This window comes from Microtus oregoni, unplaced genomic scaffold (genome assembly GCF_018167655.1).
Source record: "Microtus oregoni isolate MIOR12 unplaced genomic scaffold, Mior012 000012F_ref0000307, whole genome shotgun sequence".
NCBI classification, from domain to species: domain Eukaryota; kingdom Metazoa; phylum Chordata; class Mammalia; order Rodentia; family Cricetidae; genus Microtus; species Microtus oregoni.
This window is the reverse complement of record NW_024543071.1, coordinates 43,223,673-43,242,013: the sequence shown is the minus strand read 5'-3', so window position 1 is coordinate 43,242,013 and position 18,341 is coordinate 43,223,673. Positions and strand designations below refer to the sequence as shown.

Genomic DNA, 18,341 nt, shown 5'->3' with positions numbered 1-18,341 from the left:
CCCATACACATTTGCCAGATTGCTTGAAAAAGGCAACAGCTGTGAAAACTGACAGTTTATAGTTGTGATAAATCGCATTAGTGAAGTATTTCAATTAAAGTGATATCGAACTAAAAAACAAGAAGTCATCGCTGAACAAATAAATTAGCACTTCAGTTCATGGAGCCTTGAAGTGGAAGATTTTAGTGGTGCCTACCTGCCCATGGCTCTGCAGGAGTTCCTGGTGCTGCTGGTGTGGGAAGGGATCATATGTCCTGATAGAGAAGGACAATCAGTCAGGGCCATTCTATAATCAGGCATTTATTTCATTCCTGACCAACAGTCAAACGTGTCTCGGATCAACCTGTAACACCCCTCTTGTGTGCCAGGCAGCCTTCCTGTGGGATCCAAGCCCAGCCCACCAGCAGCTCACCGGGCCACACCCAGGCTGGGCTCTCTTTCCCAAGATAATTCATCTACGTCTTTAATACTTTTTAAAGCAGCTCAGAGACCTGTCTTCTAGCAGATGCTTTGCCCCCTCAGTGTAGACAGTCATTGGCCTGCAGGAAATGAATCTGGGGAACCGCCGCTCCCTTGTTCTCTCAGGGTCAGAACCAGCTCAGCCCACACACTGCGGGCATCTGAGCCCTACAAAGGCCTCCTGTCAGCCTGGCCTCTTTTCCCTTCCCACCCATTCTCCTCCCTCAAAATCACACTTGGTTCTCCAAATGCCCCCACTCCAGCCTGATGGTGGGCAGAATCTTTCTTCTGCCAGCTAGTGATTCGGGCTAATTAGGTGTCTGCTTTCATTTCCTATAGTAGTTGGAAGAGGGGCTAAAATACCATCGCCCCTATTCGTGTTGGAAAAATAAAACATGCCCATTGTTACTCAAGATCTTCCTCTCCCTACTCACCCCCCCTCCCCAAATCAAGCAAATTAGCAGCTTAGTTCATTCTCCTAGCATTCGCCTCCAGAGCAGTCAGAGGCCCCCTGGAATGTGGCTTGAAGCTGTGTGGTCAGTACAATTGTTCGGAGCTGTTTGTGCCAACAATGGGAGGCAATGCCTGTCTTCCAAAGGACACGGAGTGGCACTTGTCTTCCCTTAGCTGAAGGAGGCCTCACCAGCTGCCGCCAACTCTGGCTTCTCAGGAAGATGTACACCGCCATCTATTGGGCATAGGGCTTAACAGCAGCTCTTTCCCACCCCACAAAAGGGCAGACAACAAAGCTTCTAGTAAGTTTCTAAAAATAAGCTGGTTCTTTGTACCTCCGAGTGAGACAACCTTTGCCGCTTAGGCTGCAATCTAAGTGCAGGGCAATGTAAAACGGCGCGGCTGTGGGACGCTTTCCATGGTGCTGATTTTCAGGCCTCAGACAGGACTGTTGGCTGGCATTATCTGAAAGAGCGTGAGGCCCACTTCTCCACCCAATCTCAGCTCTCCTGGGCATCAGCACTTCTGGGCAAAGGCTCTTATCTCAAAAACCTTGCCACCACCCTTCTCTCACCCAAAGCAAGCCCAGTTTCGAAGACCACAAGGTAAAGGTATTCAAAAGTTTTCTGAACTCAGAGACAGTTGCTAATGGGTTGAGGAGCAAATACTTTAGGCTCTTTGCAGCCTGAATTCTGATGCAGGGGCATCCACTCCCCAACTCTTGACAATGCATGCTTTACTGTCTTTTTATTTGATGCTATTCTATATTCATAAGGGACATACTTGTCTCCTTGGTTTATATTTCAAAAAATCTGATTTTATAGAGTTTGTGTAGAGGAAGATCATGTGCAGTAAATATACCCCAACACGGAGGGTTTGATCTCTTGTTCTCCATCAGGGTGACTGGTAATGCCACCCATATCCAAGAGACTTTGGTACCATATTGGAACATACTGGACTAATGCAACTTGACAAAGTATGGAACATCCGAAGGCATTCAGGAGAGACCCACCACACACACACACACGAGGGGGGGGGTTGAGAAGGGGGGGAGAGGGGGAGAGAGAGAGAGAGAGAGAGAGCAAAGAGTTATCCAGCCCTAACTGTCAATAGCACAGATGCTCAAGAAGCCTGGTGGGGGGGGGGGGGGGAGATCGCCCTCTGGTAATGGGGTTATGATAACATTGATTGTTCTCAAATGAGCCACACCGCAGAGACGGGGGATAATTCGCCCTCTCCCAAGTCAGTATTTACCACCTTTTTTCTTCTTTAGACTCTCCCATTTTAAACATAATTTAGCTGTCTTTTTTTTCCCCTTGTGCTGCTGGGAAGAGAAAGGACTGGAGGGGGAGGGGAAGGCGAAGAAAAAAGGAGGATTAGAGGCTTGACCTGCTTCTCGGGAAGAGCCGCCACATTCCTCTCTCAGATGTGCTTTGTGACCAGGCAGGGTACAATTAAAAGCACAATAATTTGCTTGTTATTCAAGTCAGGCATTAGTCCGGGTAATGGCGTGCTTGGTGGAGAGATGGATTTCCTTGTTAGGCTCTAAGCACAGGATTAACTGAATTCTCCATGGAGAAATCTTGATTTGTTCAAGGTCTTTCATGTTTTCTACAGAGAAGGGATTATGTCTTCTTAAAGAGGGGCCTTGCTTAAAAAGCTACAAAGTATAAGAAAAGGATTTAGGGCAGAGGGGCCTGTGGTTAAGTAGCTGAGGGGTACAGGGAATTTTAGAGCAAGGGATTATTTAAAGCCATAAAGTTCAAAAAATAATTGGTTTAGCACTACTGGGTCAGTGCTGGCAAACGCACAGGAAGGCAGTTAAGCAAAGGCTAATATTCATTTTACTTTGGCTAATTATTGCACGGATCCAGGAAAGGAGGAAGGAGAGCGTGCTCCCTCCCTGGCAATCAGGAAGTCCGTTATCTTTGGTGTCCGTGCCTGGCAGGTTTGCTTTTTATATTGGGATGTCCAGAATGTAAGAATCACAGAAGTGTTACCTAAAACACAGTCACTCTTGTCTTGGAATGGACCTGCTAGCCCAGAAGCCCGGAGTACAAAAACACTATTAGGGGGTTTGGGTTTGATTTTTAGGTTGCTGAGGGCAGAACCCACAGCCTGGCACATGCTAGGCAAGTGCCCTACCACTGAGCTACAGCCCCCACCCAGCTCTGAATCTGCTGACACAAGCAGCCAGCAAGAGAGGATGTGAAGTAAAACCCTGACTTCCCCAGTTACCAGACTAGGTCAGTGAGTCTCAACCAGGAGCCACTTCGTCACACTTCCAGAGCTGCTGTTGTTACCTCTAGAAGATGCCGCTGAGATGAAACTGCAGAGGCTGGAGGTTCTCCTAAATAGACTGTAATCCATAGAACAGCAGCCAGCACAAGAAATTCTGCTTCAAAGTGATGTCCATGGTGAGAGCGAGAAGCCCCAATCTATACAAAGGCAATTTCTCTGCTTGGGTAGATCAAGGCTCCATCCTCTCTCCCCCCCCCATATCCATAATTCACGTGACTGGCCATACTTTGAATTTTCTTCCTCTTTCATTACTGGGCATTTTTTTTTAATTAATTTATTTATTTATTTAGGATTTCTGTCTCCTCCCCACACCCGCTTCCCATTTCCCTCCCCCTCCCCCGTTCAAGTCCCCCTCCCTCATCTGCTCGAAGAGCAGTCAGGGTTCCCTGACCTGTGGGAAGCCCAAGGACTGCCCACCTCTATCCAGGTCTCATAAGGTGAGCATCCAAACTGCCTAGGCTCCCACAAAGCCAGTACGTGCAGTAGGACCAAGAACCCCACTGCGATTGTTCTTGAGCTCTCATTATTCCTCATTGTCCGCTATGTTCAGCTAGTCCGGATTTATCCCATGATTTTTTAGACCTAGGCCAGCTGGCCTTGGTGAGTTCCCGATAGAACATCCCCATTGTCTCAGTGTGTGGGTGCACCCCTCCTGGTCCTGAGTTCCTTGCTCGTGCTCCGTCTCCTTCTGCTCCTGATTTGGACCATGAGATTTCTGTCCGGTGCTCCCTTGGGGGTCTCTGTCTCTGTCTCCTTTCATCGCCTGATGAAGGTTAATATTCATGAGGATGCCTATGTGTTTGTCTTTGGATTCACCTTCTTATTTAGCTTCTCTAGGAACATGAATTATAAGCTCAATGTCCTTTATTTATGGCTAGAAACCAAATATGAGTGAGTACATCCCATGTTCCTCTTTTTGGGTCTGGCTTACCTCACTCAGGATAGTGTTTTCTATTTCCATCCATTTGTATGCAAAATTCAAGAAGTCCTTGTTTTTTACTGCTGAGTAATACTCTAATATGTATATATTCCATACTTTCTTCATCCATTCTTCTGTTGAAGGGCATCTAGGTTGTTTCCAGGTTCTGGCTATTACAAACAATGCTGCCATGAACATAGTTGAGCATATACTTTTGTTGTATGATAGGGCCTCTCTTGGGTATATTCCCAAGAGTGGTATTGCTGGATCCAGGGGTAGGTTGATCCCGAATTTCCTGAGAAACCGAAACACTGCTTTCCAAAGTGGTTGCACAAGTTTGCATTCATTACTGGGCATTTTTACAAATCAAAAAAGAAGGGTGTTGCCCTTGGTATACTATGTTAAACCTAAAACCTGCAAGGAGAAAAAAACCAAATCCGTAATTGTCCAATTAAAGCAAGCTGTATTTGGGGGCTCACCTGGTGCTGGCCAGCAGGCTGTCTCACCCTAAGAGCAGCTCCTGCTGGTCTCCTGAGGTCCTTTTCACAGGAGAGATAAGGTGTTCAAGGGGCAAGAGGGTTGGCTGACCTACACCGTTATAAAAATACAATGAAAGGGGAGAGGCAAGGACAAGGGTAAACATAATGTGTGTGGGGGTCTCGAGTTTGGTGTGGGTTGACATATGTGACTTGATGTTTGTAAAACTGGAAATTACTCCTAATTACAAACAGAAACTTTAACTTGCAAAGACTTAACACAGGACAAACAGAAACTTATTCTTTAACAGCAAACAGAAACCTGAACCTGCCCAGGACAAGCAAGGATTTGTTCTTTAACAATCCTAACTGCAAACAGAAACCTTTACCTGCAAGGCACATGGTTCCTGTTTTGGTCTCAGATCCTAACTGCAAACAGAAACCTTTACCTGCAAGGCACATGGTTCCTGTTTTGGTCTCAGATTGAACGGGAGGGACGACACAAACCCCCCTTCCCTGACTGGTGCACACCCAAGGGAGGAAAAGGCTGGCTTCCACATCCTCCCCCCCTGCAGACTTCTGAAGACTTGCACTCCCTTCTCTGAGATGGCTCATTCCTCCCTGTGTGAGGTCTGTTCAGTCATCATTTGTCCTGCAGCTTTAACCTGGTTAAGAGCCCACAGCCACAAGATATTCATTTTCTCCCCGGTGAATAATGATTCTCTTCCTGAGGGAAGTTAACACCCTTGACAGGAGCTTCCAGGAAGCTCATTAAAGCCAAGAGGCTAGGAATCAGCATAGCCATCACCTCACTGGGAGAGCCTGAGGATACACTTAACCTCTGCCTCCAAGGATGGGGAAGGGATCTAAGGAGAAAGCCTGAGAATAAAAGGTGAACACACCCAAAGTAGGCCCCTGTCAATCAGCATGCAGACACAGGAGGACTGTGAAGAGGGAAGGAGCCTCCCCTTTCCTGTGTCTTCTAAGGCTGAGTCACAACTTTGCCTTCACCGGCTTCTGCCCACTCTCTACACAGTGATTGTTCTCTGTAAAATGACTAATCCCATTAAGCCATAACATCCTGGCCTCAAGGAACAACCAAGGCCTTTCTTACTTCCTTCTCTATTCTCAGGAACTCTGTCCTCTTGTGGTACATCTCTTCTCTATCCTAGAACATTCTCCCTCTGCTCACAGTCCCACTGGTCCTGATCTCCTCTCACTGGTCCTCCTATTCATCCTGTTCCTCATCTTCCCTCAAAGCCAGGCCAACTGTAGTTGACCTCCATTGCTCCACTGACTCCACGGGTCCCTCTTCCATATCTCTCACAGCTGCCCTTGCTATAATGGTCTCTTTCTCTATAACTCTGGAGTCTATTACCTCACATTCTTCCATTCTCCTGGGATCCTCCCCCTCCTCCTCCTCTTAGGCTTTGCTTTCACCATCTTGAAATAAAAGAAAAATTGGTTTGGTTTGGTTTGGTTTGGTTTTTATGAACCTTTAGAAGGGTAGGTTTTGTTAGGAAAAATCTTAAGATGAGCCTCTCCACTGACACAAAATAACTCCAATTAAACCAGATCAGACCAAATGCCACGTTTAATAAATGCTGCAATCCCAGGTGGCCGACAGAGCATGACAAGGAGAGAGAAAGAGACGGGGGGGGGGGGGGGTGACAGGTAAAACCTGAAACCGTGTGTTCCTTTTTCCAGCATGAGCCTAATTACCCTGTGGGAGTGGTTCTGACCCTCCCTGAGAAGGGTCAGCACTTGGCAGGCTGGAAGTTGAAGTCTGGACCAAGGCAACTCTCAGGCCAGGGGCTCGGTGATGCTTCCAATCATCCCAGACTTCTTGGATATAGAGATGTCAGAGAGCTGGAGGTCTCACTTTCAATCAAACATCCCAGAGTCCTTGGATATAGGGGCATCAGCCCCAGTCTGGCTACTTCCTGTGGGCATGGGGCCATGTGGGAGAGGGGAGAGCTGGGAGTTGGTGAGCTCACACTCAGCGAGAGGTGTGGCTGGAGTACCATCTGGTTTGCTGTCATCCTGGAGACCTCAGGCAGCTGCTTTTTGAGGGATATGAGAAGGCGGGTGGCTAGGAGAAAAAAACATTATTACTGGCCCTATGAAATATGACTAGCCATGTGATGGGACACAATAGCAGATAAAACCAGATTTTAGTTGGCAGCTGTCCTTGACCTAGGAGAGTTGGTACCAATGGTGTCATCCCAGGAGCTGGTACAGGTGTTTGGCATTGTCTGAAGAGTACTTTGTGAGTTGGTCTTGGCCCAGTCAGCAGGAGTGACCTGTAAAATATGCTTGAAACTGACTGGGGTTAATGTAACAGAACTTTTGCCGGAACCTGTAAGAGAATGGAACAGATTTACATCTTGGTGTCATAGCAAACGGCTATTGCTTTAGGTTAAGACAATTAAAGAAATCGGGAACCCTGGATTTTTTAAGACACACCTGAAACCTGTCAGGCACACCTGCCTGTATTTTAGCAGGAAACGTCATTAAATGTCATGAATGAAGTAATAAGTTAACAGTACCTGAAGTCGTCAAATGCCATTAGACAGATCTGGGAGGGATAAATGAGCAAAAACGAGACAGCCTTTTAGCTACGCAGGCGATCCCAAATCCTCTCCTTAGTCCTTGGAGAACGCCAGTCTTAGAAGCAGTGCTTGCCATTAGTACAAGAGGCCCAAAGATTTTTCTTGTGGGGGGAAGATTTAGTCTACCTGTCTTGGCAGGATGAGATCGATTCCCTAGAAGGCATCTAGGAAGGTGAAGAGGTGAAAGGCCGCTTTTTGCTGTGTGGGTAGGTTTACCAAACCCAAACGAAAGGCCTGGAGGCAGAAGGTCTTCTGTCTTCTTGGAGGAGCTAAAGGGTACTGCAGAAGCTGCATGTCTGTGTTAGAAGTTCTTTTGTTAAAATGCCATACCCTTAGATCTGTAAAGGCACTTGAGAATTAGGTACCATAACCTGTTCTTTTTAACTGGGCATATAAGCTAAATATAAAATTTACTATCTTATTTATTTTAAGTATAAGATTCAGAACTGTTAAATGTACATGTCATCTTTATAATGTTTTCATCTTGCAAAACTGAAACTCTATACCCATCAAGCAGCAACCCCCAAGTCCAAGTTCTTGATGCCCACCATCTACTTTTCCAAAGAGTCCCTAGATACACTGTTGTGGGATATGTGTGCCCTGTGTGAAGATGTAGTGCTATGATTGGTTTAATAAATAGCCGAATGGCCAATAGCTAGGCAGGATTCTGGGCAGAGAGAGGAAGTAGGAAGAGATAATCGAGGTGCAGAGGAGATGTCAACAGGACAAGGAGGGAGTCGGACATACAGAATGAAAGAAGAAAAGAGTCACATAGTAAAACATATATTAAGGGCTGGAGAAATGGCTCAGAGGTTAAGAGCATTGCCTGTTCTTCCAAAGGTCCTGAGTTCAATTCCCAGCAACCACATGGTGGCTCACAACCATCTGTAATGAGGTCTGGTGCCCTCTTGTGGCCTGCAGGCATATACACAGACAGAATATTGTATACATAATAAATAAATAAATATTTTTAAAAAAACATAGATTAATAAAAGCAAGTTAGTTTAAGTTACAAGAGCTAATGGGACAAGCTTAAGCTAAGGCTGAGCTTTTAAAATGAATAATAAGTCTTCGTGTCATTATTTGTGAGGTAGCAGCCAAAAAAGTATTTTAAAAAATCCAATTACAATACAGAGCTGAGGTAATAGGACTCTCAAGAACGCTGTCTGCCACCTTCCTGTCAAATGGCATATTGATGGTGAAGGACAACACTAACAATGCCTCTAGTATCGCAAGCCCCTGGACCCTTGGAGAGATGGTTGCCTAGTGTGGAGAGAGGAACAATGTCAAATTCCTCACTGCAGCACTGGGGAAACGACTCAGTGGCAGAGCATTTATCTGGCATGCATCAGAATTTGGGTTACATCCCCATTACCAGAAAGGAAACAGAGGAAGAGAAAACAGAAAAAAAGGAAAAAAGTAAATTCTAACTAGAGAAAATGTCCTGCCTAATCAGGTTCAAACCCCATAGAAGCAAAAAGCCTATGTTTGTGGACCCACATGCCTCTACTGCTCTTCTAAGATATGCAAATACTAGAAATCAAACGCCACCTTTTGTGGGGGGTTGTAATATTTATTCCTTTGAGTACCAGTATTATATCATAATTGATTATTAAGGAAAAATGGCTAAGTTAAACCCATTCCCAACATTAGCCTCGAAATTGTCAGTGTTCCCTTCTGTGAAAATGGAAGATGGAGAGCACAAAGCAAAAGATCTACAGCATAAATGAAAGCACAGAGTCACAGCCCTAAGACCTGAGACCCCTCTCCCCTTTTTCTCCAGTTAAGCTAGAGGATATGGGCGTCATCCAGTTCAGCAATTCTGTGTTTGAACAGCCGTATTTTCCCATTCTAACTGCATAGGACTTCTTGACAACAGACAAGCACTGTTCTCAATTACAATGTGGGCCTACCATGCCAAGAAGTCACCAAATCTATGTCCATACTGAGAGATTCAGTGGCATTATATTTCAGGGCCATACATCCTTGGATGTAAGAACCCCAGGATTCTGACACTAAACTGAAAACTTTAAACAAGTTTAAGCCTATCTAGACCTTCTTTTTCTTACCCTCATGCATAAATAGGGTCTTCATCTCTACAAAATTAAGCAACATGTGGAATAAAGAGGGCCTCATATCATGTACTGATATTGTGAATCAAACACAAAGATATAATCCCTGACAAAGAACAGGTCCAATTCTAATTTATCCTCCTTACAACTATACAGAGTGATTCATTCAGCAGACGCTGCTCAAACTTTGAATTCTGGTCTTTTCCCAGGGTACTGACAGGTAGGTGACAGTCTTACCATGCAGAACAGTGGCAGCAAGCCACAGCCCCCAGTCAGCTTCAAGTTCACAAGAGAAAACTTGGGAGTTCCACAGTGCAGTATTGTGGAGCTATAGTGCTTAGTAAGTTGGGCATATAAATGTACTTTCAATTCATGAGTTTATAGTGTCATAACCCAACCATAAGCCAGGGAGCAGCTCTGCATGAGTAACCTATCAGCCTCATGACTTCTTGAACAGTACTGCTATATGAAGGCTGACATGGGAGCCACCATGATAACACACTTCACAAAAAGTTAAGAGTTAATACTCACAGACGTTTCAAATAACTGTTGTTCAGAAACTGTCCCTTCCACCTGAGCATCCCTTAAGTACCTGTGATGGATGGCTTGTTGGCGCATGTTCCCACCCTCATTTCTAAAAGAACTTATGAGTTCATCAAAGTAACACTTCCAAAGAGCTATGAATAAGGAGAAAAAACAGTTCCTGTGATAAGCAACTGCCGCTTGTAATAATTTAAGATTTTCTCATCACTGCACCACTGTTCCTGGGTGCTATAAGAATTCAGGCTGAGGGGGCTGGAGAGATGGCTCAGAGGTTAAGAGCATTGCCTGCTCTTCCAAAGGTCCTGAGTTCAATTCCCAGCAACCACATGGTGGCTCACAATCATCTGTAATGAGGTCTGGTGCCCTCTTCTGGCCTACAGGCAGACACACATACATATATTGTATACATAATAAATAAATAAACAAACAAACAAATAAATAAATAGAATTCAGGCTGAACAAGCCATGATAAACAAGCCAGTAAATAGCACTCCTCCATGGCCTTTGTATCAGTCCCTGCCTCCAAGTTCGCGTCTTGAGTTTTTGCCCTGACTTCCCTGGAAGATGGACTACAAAGGAAAAAGAAATAAACCCTCTCCTCTCTCCAAGCTGCTTTTTGTCATAGTGTTTTATCACAGCAGTAGAAACCCTAACTATGACAGACACCGGTACCAGGAAGAGCCAAAAACTGGGCTGTGAAAATTGAATGGCAGGTGACCCTGGCCAAGCAATCTTCACCTCAGCAAAAGCCCCTGGCTTCTACTGCACACAGGTCAGCACTGTGTGATAAACATAGAATCCCTGAAGAGGTCACTTGTGAAGGTGCAGCCACAGCTGCATCTGAAAATTTAGGATTGAAAAGATCTTGGGGTGAAGTTGAGGCTTGGAACTGTGTGTCAGGATCAGAGTCCCTGAGGGAGCCCAGAAAATGCTATTGGTGAGCAAGTGCAGCCTGGTCGCAGCAGGCAACCACGTCATTTCAGAGATGTCAGGATCACAAGTGCCAAGTGGAACCAGCCTGAGCCTTCAAGATGTCCTATGTGTTCTAGGACAAACACTTTAGAGCCTAGAAGACTGTGAGTTCCAGAAGTCTGACATTGAGCCTTAAACTAAACTTTGGTTTTGGTTTCATCTAATTGTAGACTGTGTCCTGATTTTTTTTCTTCTTAGAGCAAGGAAGTATTTAATGTATTTTCAATTTTACAAGAAGTCACAGTTACTAAAGCTTAGAAAGTGTAGAGGGGCTTAGGATTTAAAAAGAAAAAAACATTTGGTATTTTAGAGAGACTGAACTTTCAAGGTGGTTGAATTTTTAGACTATGAAACTTTAGAAATTGAAGTAGTTTATATGGTAATATTAATATCAATATACCATCTTGGAGGGAAATAAGAAAGGAAAGGTTATAGTTGAATAATGATGCATTTGTGTATCAGGTTGTCAAGGGGTCAGTTGTGCTACCTAGTTTTATGTCAACTCAACCCAAGCTAGAATCATTGGAGAAGAGGGAACCTCAACTAAGAACATGTCCCCACCAGACTGGCCTGTGGGCAAGGATGATGTACATCTTAATTGATGGAAGAGGCTCCTGCTCACTGTGGGCAGTGCCACTTCTGGATCATGACGCTCAAAGAGAGCAGGATGAACAAGCCATGATGAGCAAGCCAGTAAGCAGCACTCCTTCAAGAACCCAAGCAGGACAGGAATGCCAAGTAGGACAGGAATGTGGAGTCACAAACTGAAGCACATGCCATGAAGGAGGACTTCAACTGAAGTTCTGTCCTCCCAACTGTAGCTTGTGTTGACATAAAACCAGTCAACAGAGGCCTACCCTAGTTAACTTTATCAACTTGATACAGTCTAAAGCAATATTTTCAACCTTCCTAATGCTGCAACCTTTAATACAGTTCCTCATGTTGTGGTGACCCCCAACCATAAAATTATTTCGTTGCTACTGTTACGAATCATAATGTAAATATCTGATATGCAGGGTATCTGATATTTGACCCCCAAAGGTGTTGAGACACACAGATTGAGACTCACTGGTCCAGAGTACTCTGTGAGAAATCGCCTAGAAATGGCCTGCAGTCATGTTTGGAGTATTGTTTGATTATTAATTGGTATGGGAGGGCCCAGCAAGTGATCCTGAGCCTGTGACCAAGCCAGAGAGGCGGCTATCAAGCAGCATTTTTCCATGGTTTCTGCTTCTAGTTCCTGCCCTGCCTGACTTACCTTAATGACAGATTGGGGCCTGAAAGTGTAAGTCAAATAAGCCTTTTCCTCACCGAGCTGCTTGCAGTCAGAGCACTTTATCACAGCAACCAAATGAAACTAGAACAGCCCGTGACTTGTTTGTGTGGTTTGTTAAACACATGTTCTGAAGGGCAATTGGCAAGAGAATAAGGGAAGTGGCACGAGACAGGAAAGCCAAGTTAAGGGAGTCATGCCAGATGAACCACAGAAGGCAGCTTCACTCCAACTCCTCAGAGACACCCTGAAGGGAAAGCTCTGCCTCAGAGCTGAGGCAAGGCACCTCCATCTCCTTCCTTCACCTGCCACGGCTTAAGGGCAGTACCTCAGTGTTCAGTCACTGAAGTCCCAAGCCAGTGGCCCAGGAAAGATTTTCTAAAAGGAGACCGGGAAACAAAATATAGAAAACTATTCAAGGAGATACAGGAAGCATTCCCTGTTTCATATGTCCTCACTCTGTAATTCTAATAACATGCAAGACAGGGGGGGTCCAGTTGGCTATACTCAAAGAATTATGGGGGAGGCACATAGATAGAGAGATGGCTCAGCAGCTAATGGCACCAGCTACTCAGGAGGACCCAGATTTGATTCCCAGTATTCCCTTGCCATCTCACAACCATCTGGAACTCCAATCCCAGGGGCTCTGACTGTGCCTTCTGGCCTCCTCAGACATCAGGAATGCATGTAGACAATATGCATAAAAAATAAATGAAATTTTGATCCATGCCAAAGAGGAGGCAAAAATGTCATAAGAACCAGAGGTAGTGGACGACTCCAAGGAAGCAGTGTTTTCCAAACACAGCATGACAGATGGACCTGTGGACTCACAGACTGTGACACCATGCCTAAGACCTGCACAAGTTCAAGCTGGGCAAAACCCCAGCACAGGGGAGGGGAAAGGAGCACAATGTCCCAGCCCTTGCCAAGAAGCTGCTTATAATTGATAGTTGCTGAGAGAAGAGAAAATCAGTGTTCTCCAATGCAGAGCCACTGGGTATATCAACTATACTCCAGCATAGGCCCCATGCTCAGATGTATTCCATGGGTTTTTGTATTTTTATTTTAGTTTAGTTTTTCTAAGAGAAAAAGAAAACATGAAGTTGGGTAGGTAGTGGAGTCAGAGGATCTAGAAGGAGTTGAGGGATGGTTAAGAATACAATCAAAAAGTGCAGTACAACGTAAATACTAATGTGATATTCTGATAGATGTAGGCACCATTAAATGTTCAAAGCAAAAAAAGTGATGGATATCTTTGCTGCTGTGCCATTTTAAACAAATGCTACTCTTAGGATGTACTTTGTTTCAAGGGAAGAAAATGCAAATCACAGTGGATTTCATGAATAGAAGTCAAGCCACATTCCATAGGCTCAGGAGTAGTTCAACTTTCCCCCATTAGTTTATCTGGGCTCAGCTTCTCTGACTAGCACTCCAGATATTCTATTCTGTTCTGATTTGGACCTTGGCTTGGCCTCCATATGACTGCAGTGTGTGTGAAAATGACATAATGATATCAATTACTTTGTATGCTAACATTATTTGTGCCTATGCATTATCTCTATCTTGCTAGCTAGCTAGATTATATACATGAGTATATGTCTACAGCTCTTATAAGAAAAAAGATTTCTTTCCCCAACTACAGAACACAGAACTGAAATTCATTCCAACAGAATTTCTTCTTGCTGACTCCTGACACAGGGCTTTATCAGTTGGGTTAAATCAAGGAAGACTAATTTGGATAGGTGAAATGCCCCCAAACCGGTATGTTTGACAACAAACAAAGGAATTGTTAAAAATCCATCAACATGAGGCAAAGTGGAAATAGGCTAAACATTCATAAATAGGTATTTAGTTCTTTTTTTGTGTATATGAATATTTTGCATCTGTGCATATATACACCATGTGTGTGAAGTCCATGTGGGGGCCAGAAGAGGGCATCATATCTGCTGGAACCAGAGTTACTAGCACCCGTGAGCTGATCTGTGGGTGCTGAGAACTGGACCCCAGTCCTCTGCAAGAGCAGCAAGTGCTCGTAATTACTGAAAGATCTCTCCAACCCAGAGTGTCTGTTTTATGTCACAGTATAATCACTCATTAGAACAGCATGTGTCCTCTGAAACACATAGTGTGAAGGATGTTCCTTTGCACTTTATATGCAAACAACAGATTATAAAACTTAGAAGGGGCCAGGCAGTGATGGCGCACGCCTTTAATCCCAGCACTCGGGAGGCAGAGGCAGGAAAATCTTTGTGAGTTCGAGGCCAGCCTGGTCTACAAGAGCTAGTTCCAGGACAGGCACCAAAAACTACAAAGAAACCCTGTCTCAAAAAGAAATATATATATATATATATATATATATCAAAAAAAAACTTAGAAGGCCATATATACCAACTCATTAGCAGCTGAAATCCCTTCCCGGAGGCCTTTTGTTTGACTTTTGTGGGGTTAATGCTAAACTTTCTTGTGCTTCTTCACATCTTCTAAAAAGTACATAACAAATGTACTGCAGGTTAAGTATCTTATCCAAAATACTTGGAACCAGATAGTTGCATTCTGTTTGCTTGGGGATTTGAGCATGTTGGCATGCATACTGTGCTAGTCAGTTTCACTCTTACTGTGACAGAATCCTGGATGTGAACAACTTAAGGGAGGATTGATTCAGCTGGCAGATCATTTTCAACCCTTCATGGTGGAAGTACAAGACAAGCAGTTCAAGCCATGCTTCCTGGGAAACTGAGAGGGACAGACAGGGGGGTGGAACAATAACTAACCCTAAACAGCTCCTCCCTAGTAACCTATGTCTTCCAGGTAAGCCCTACCTCAAGTTTCCAGAAACTTCCAAAGTAGTACCACCAGCAAGGAATCAAGCCTTATTACACTAAGTCTCTTCAGTGGAGGTGGGGGTTCACTACATAGACAAACATGGCTAACAAAACAGTGGAGGTAAGGACACACTATAAAGACAAACAAGACTAACAAAACATCTTATGGATAGGACTACTGTCTAAGCATGAAATTTCCTGTGTGTTTCATACATACTTTATGCACATAGCTTAAATATGATTTTGTGTGTTATCTTTAGAGTGCCTGCATTTTGGTGAGCTGTGGGTTTTTGTTGGTGGTGGTTTTTTGTTTGTTTGGTTGGTTGGTTGATTTGGGGGGTTTTTTGTTTTTTTGTTTTGTTTTGTTGGGTGTTTTTGTTTTGTTTTGCTTTGGGTTTTTTTGGACAGACCAGCAATACACAGGAGTTACCCAGGCTCTGCAGACGGTGGCCAGGTGCCATCTTAGAAGAAAATCTGTTGTTTAAAATTGAAATATTCTGGGGACCTCAAGTCAACCTGCCACTGCCCTAGAATTAGGCAACCTTGGGAGGCAGGGGTGTGCTGTAGGAATTCCTACAGCCAGTAGCCTTTAAGTTACCTGCCCACTTGGCCATGGCCTCTTATACTATTTATGCCGATGTAAAGCACATGTCTGGCCTCTTTTCCAGCTGTGGGATTCGGTTGCTGTTCTCTGTTCCAGCAGAGGAAATTGATTTGTGAGTCTACCACTAAATAAATAACCCTTTATTATTCTCAATTCTAAGCTAGTGTGGGATTTCTTTTAAGCATCCATTCAGGGGTAGAGAACAGGAAGGACAGAGGCCAGCAAACTGCAAAGCACAGATAGCAGGAGGACCCAAGCAGACACTGGATTGTACAAGAATAAGACCCTAACCTCAGCACCCTGTTGCAGAACTTGCCAAGAGAGAGTCAACCCTCTGATAACCCAAAGCTTGCAGGTGGGCTGGTAGGGCAACCTCTGGAGCCAGCTGTTTGCATGAGGCTTGCTGCTCTAAAGTCCAGGAACTCTGAAGCTTCATGGGACCACTTATCATCCACAACCATATTCACTCAGCATAGTAGTTAATGTTGAGTACGTTTCCAAAAGTACCAAGATGGGTCAGCCTGTATAAATCTCTGTATGATGGTCACTTGCTCCACCTCCACCTTGTGAGAACACTAGACACCCACAGGGGATACAAGTCAGGAGGTTATCATAGGGTAGGAAAACCTGCCCAGTCTCTATTAGTCAGGGTTCTCTAGAGTCACAGAACTTATGGCTGAGGATGACAGTGAACTCTTGATCTCCCGCCTCTACTTCTTGAGTGTTGGGACTACAGACACTTACCACCATGTTCAGTTTATAGCTGTGCTGGGGATCAAACCCTAGATATCACAAATGCTTGGTAAGCTCTCTACCAACTGAACCACACCCCATCCCAGGACTTTTTGTGGGACTCTTGTATTTCATATGTTTTATGCTAGTGCTCTATCAAATACATGTCTGAGGTCTGTCCGAGCTATTTTCACTTTAACTTCCCTCCTTGGTGCACCACAGTCCTTTGCTTGGTCCACATGACCTTTAGGCAATGGTCTGTGTGACGGCTGTTCTTGGTTGACAGCTTAACTTTATCTGGAGGGAACTAGAATCCAGAGATGGAGGGCACACTTGTGATCTGGATATTGAGGCTGGAAGACATAAATTCATATATATCCCTCTCTCTTCCTCCTCCTCCTCCTCCTCCTCCTCCTCCTCCTCCTCCTCCTCCAAGTTTGCTCCTTTTTTCATCATGGTTTCAGTGACATTCTGACTTCATCTTACTTTTTTCCCCTTATACTTATCTAAACTTTGTTACAATTTTTCTAATTATTAGGATATATGTTTAGATTATTTTGTCATATTCTTATTTTTTAAGGTTTGCTTTATGTGTATGAATGTTTTGCCTGCACGTATGTCTTTACACCGCATGTGTGCAGAAGCAGAAAAGGCATCAGATCTCCTGAACTTGGGGTTACAGATGTTGTAAGGTGCCCTGTGGGAGCTGAAATCTGGGTCCTCAGCAAGAGCAGACAATGCTCTGAGCCCCTGAGCCCCTGAGCCATCTCTCTTCAGCTCCGTGTTTTTAAAGTTTTCTAATTGTTTGCTATTATCTTGTCTACTTTGTAACATTCTTCTGTCTCTTCTTTTTTCACTTTTTGATGATTTCTTTGGTTTTTTTGTTTGATTCCTTTTTGAGGCTAATGCAACCCAAGCTGGCCTCGAACTCCCTGTGCTGCTCCCTCCTTTCTGGTACTCACCATTACTATTTTCCGTTTACCCTAGATGATTATTAACTTCGCAGCACTCTCTGCTGTTGCCATAACATGTTTTGCAGTAATTAGTGATTCATCGCTGGGCTTTATTTGGTTTTATTTAACTTTAACTTTTGAATGGATTACTATTTTGGGGACTGAGACCTAAGCCCCTCGAGAAACTGCTGCTGCTGTGATCCTCACATAAAACCGGAAGCTTCCAAGCAGCTAAGCAAATCACAACACAGAAATCCCAGGAACATGAAAAGCAAGTCAACATGACTCCACCAAGATCTTTACTCTTTAAAAACTCAGTTCAAAAAGGCTAGAATAATGGCAACCTTGGAAAAAGATTTCAATGTTTACCAATAAAAATAATCACTTACCTCAAAGAAGATTCAGATGAGCAGGTGAATCCCATCCTGAACCTGGAAGAGAAAAGCAGTGATATTAAGGAAAAAGTCAGCAAAAGAAAAAAACTAGCAACATTGAAGAAAAGTTCATCAAGGAAACTGAATTTTGAGACAAAAAAAAATGAAATAGAAATGCTGTAGATGAAAATTTCGACTAATTAAATAAAAAACAACACAATGGGAATCCAGCAGACTCACAAAAGAAAGGACATCAGTGTAAAGGAAGGCTGTATTCAAACAGCAACCAGGAGAATAAATGGCCACATGTCCGAGAATCCTAGGATATGACCAAGAGACCAAGCCTGAGCATTTGTAGGTTGAGAAGCTCAGCGTGAGCATACAGTAGAAAGTCCCCAAACCCATAGAAACAATCCAACCTCAAACACAGGAAGCAAATGAAACCCCATGCAAAAATGACCAGAGAAGAACATCTCTGTGGCACATTATAGTCAGCTTGTCAAAATACAAAGCAAAGAGCCAGGCATGGTGGAGCACAGCTTTAATCCTATGACTTGGAGACAGAGGTAGGTGGAGTTCTGTAAGTCTGAGGCCAGCATGGCCTCAAACTCTACATAAAGAGTTCCGGGACAGCCAAAACTACGTAGCAAATCCTGTCCAAAAAGAAAAAAAAAAAAAAACAGTGTAACTGAATGGTTTACTTCTGGCTCCTATCTTATATCCCAGTGTTCTACATGTCTGTCTGGGGGCTAGTGCCATGCTGGTTTCATAACTAT

At 44.0% G+C, this 18,341-nt stretch overlaps 1 long non-coding RNA gene across 1 annotated transcript in view; it reads right to left on the bottom strand.

The window, feature by feature from the left end:
• Nucleotides 1-6,337: 6,337 nt before the first annotated feature.
• The window catches only part of LOC121453769, a 62,035-nt gene continuing 50,031 nt past the window's right edge, over nt 6,338-18,341 (bottom strand). The window contains exons 3-4 of the long non-coding RNA XR_005975072.1: nt 17,581-17,622; nt 6,338-6,700 (exon numbers count right to left, since the gene is read on the bottom strand). This is a non-coding gene — a long non-coding RNA (uncharacterized LOC121453769). The remainder of the gene's footprint in view (nt 6,701-17,580; nt 17,623-18,341) is intronic.